The following is a 2,804-nucleotide window of genomic DNA, read 5'->3' as shown; positions in this document are numbered from 1 at the left end:
CTACTGATTCCTTGGACCAGGCAATGCTTTGCTGAGGGAGGCTGTCTTGGGCTCTGTAGATTGTTCAGCAGCATTTCTGGCCTCTACCCACTAGAGGCCAGAGTAGCATTCCCCCCACCTGCCCCCACCTCCACCCCAACCCCAATTGTGACACCCCAAAATCTCTCCAGACCTTGTTAAATGATCCCTAAAGGGGCAAAATGCCCCCCAAGCTGAGAACTACCAGTTTAGATGGAGACACAATTATTCTTTTTTTCCCCTCTTCTTGTCAAGATTATGAGTTTTCTTGACCTTGGCAAGTAACTGCATAATATATTTCCTGTGCTATTTCATGGAAGAGCAAAAATGATTCTCTGATGAAAGTAATATTCTGATTTGAATTGTGTGAGGCAGGCTTCATTAAAACAACTGAAGGTTTGGCGTTATTTCTGCAGGGCAGTAGATTTGTTTTCCGCACCAATTCAATCAGAATTGATTTTTAAATACTGAATTTTCATACCTTCCTAAATTTCCTTTGAGGTCATTGTCATTATGGACATCAAGTCAGAGCCTCAGCCACAGTCTCTCCTGTGGAACTGTCATCCTCAATTTCACATTTGCATCCATCGAAGAAATATTTTTACTACTGTTACTGCTTCCTTATGCTTAAGAGATTTTCACCCACTGATTTTTTTAAATCCCTTATTCCCTCTTTCCAGTGAATTGAATCACACTGAAATTAAATTTTCTTAACAAATAGTCTACAGGTTTTAAAAAAAAGTCTGCTAAATTGGTGAACTTTGGGGGTTAGTTTTATATCCCTGATTTTAAGCCCACCGAGGTACTTCTGTTATAGAAAGAGGGAGGAGTTAAACTGTTTTTGGATAAGCAGATTTTTTGTATGGTTAATGCTGCAATGAAAGTCTCTACGCATAAATCTTCAGGCACATGTCTCAGCAGCACTTTCAGCTAAAACTTGAGACGATGAATATAGGTCAGAGGGTGTGAATGTTTTAAGTCTCAATACATACTGCCAAATTACCTCCGGAAGGCGGTGCCCATTTTCAGTTTCTTTATTGGCAATTCTCTTGAAGGGCTTCCGTCTTGTTCTGTCAGCCTCCCGGCCTGCAAAGACATTTCCCACGGGACGTTCTCCAGCTATGTCAATGTAATAAGATCCATCTCGAGATATCTGTCAACAGCCTCCCTGGGCCCATCTCAGACCATCTGTCAATGGCAACTCTAATATATTTGGGGATGATGCTGATGCAGTTGCCAAAAACAAGTTTGCAATATTGAATCAGGGTTTCCAACCAGAGAAGTTGCAGAATTGAAATGTGTCAATGGCATGTGACAATCTTAGTCCGATATCCAGAGACTCCTAGAAGGAAAGTGTCCTTGTAAATTTAAGGACAGACGCAAGAGAGGGAGTGTGGATTACCTTTCACGTGAGTTCTGTAGAGCTCACACCATCCCAACCATGTTGTAAACCTGGCAGCAAGAATTGACTGCCAAACCTCAGCCTCGGGCAAGACTAGGGAGAAAAACACCAGTTTGATGCAGGGCCATTGTACTTAGAAAGGTACAGGGAGGCCACCGGACTCTCACGCATGCAACTGGTACCCTGAGTGGGTTTGTATTCCATGCGACCAAAGACACCTAAATGTGATAACATATGTGCTCCCAGGAGATGGAAAAAATCAGCTTTCTTACAGTGTATGAAATGTCTATAAATTGGAAAACACTGCACCTGTATGAGTTTATTACACCTGTCATTGTATTGTTATGTGCTCTGAACTATTCTAAGATCTGGCACTGAAAGCATCTAGAATCTATCCATTTGATTTTAGATGCCCACAATTGTAAGTGCCAGTAATTGCCTGGTGTCATCCCCTCCCTAAGCCCTCCCTTGAGGGCCACTTGAACTCTAAAGAATCATGGAGCCCAAATCAGCCTTTAGCTTTCAAGAGGCTGATATGTATTTCGAGCATTCAGATGGCCAGGGTTGCCTCTGCCTTCAAATGGACGACGTGCGCTCTTTTCTCTGTAGCACTGGCTAACTGAGTCACCTTTTGAAGTGTCACAGATAAACACGAAGTCCCCCGATAGCCAGTCTGTCCTTTAACTCCCTGGACCGTATCATCCTTTTGGCATCTAGTCTGAATGAAAGAAACCACTGAAGCCAGAGCAGACAGAAACCACAAGGAACACCGAGGAGTCAAGGCCCCAGGCCCACCACAATGCCAGCGAGGCAGACCAGAACGGCAGGACCGACCTGAATGGCTTCCTGCTATAAATAGATTTAACAAGAATGGGCTGTGCTTAGCCACCCTCAGACCATTTCAAAGCATCTTATCTGTTTCTCCTGTGTGTGGCTTGTTGAGGATAAGAATGGCCTGAATTTTTTCTGTCAAGGCAACCCAAATGGAGATGAAAACAGCTGAGATTTTTAAAGCAGCTTTGTTGTGCTTAGTCGCGCAGTCGTGTCCAACTCTTCGTGACCCCTTGGACTGGAGCGCCAGGCTCCTCTGCTTACCTCTGTTATTTTCCATATAATAGTTCCAATAATTCGACAAGCCAAGACTTTTTATGTCTTTCAGAGAAGAGGAAACTAAAGCTCAGAGAAGTTAAGTGTCTCACTCAAAGCTACACAGGAAAGCCAGGACATGGACCCCAAATTGCCTGACATTCAGGTTGCTATTTCCTTCATTATAGCATAGTGGAGTCCTGGATTGGGATATTCTCTCAGGACTGGGATCTGAAATAACCTTCTCCCAGCAGATCCACAATCTTTGATCTCTGCCTCAGAGCCGCTGTTGAGTTTC

The sequence above is a fragment of the Bos mutus genome, chromosome 15 (assembly GCF_027580195.1).
Source record: "Bos mutus isolate GX-2022 chromosome 15, NWIPB_WYAK_1.1, whole genome shotgun sequence".
Lineage (NCBI taxonomy): Eukaryota > Metazoa > Chordata > Mammalia > Artiodactyla > Bovidae > Bos > Bos mutus.
The sequence above is the reverse complement of the archived record's forward strand: the minus strand, read 5'-3'. Positions refer to the sequence as shown.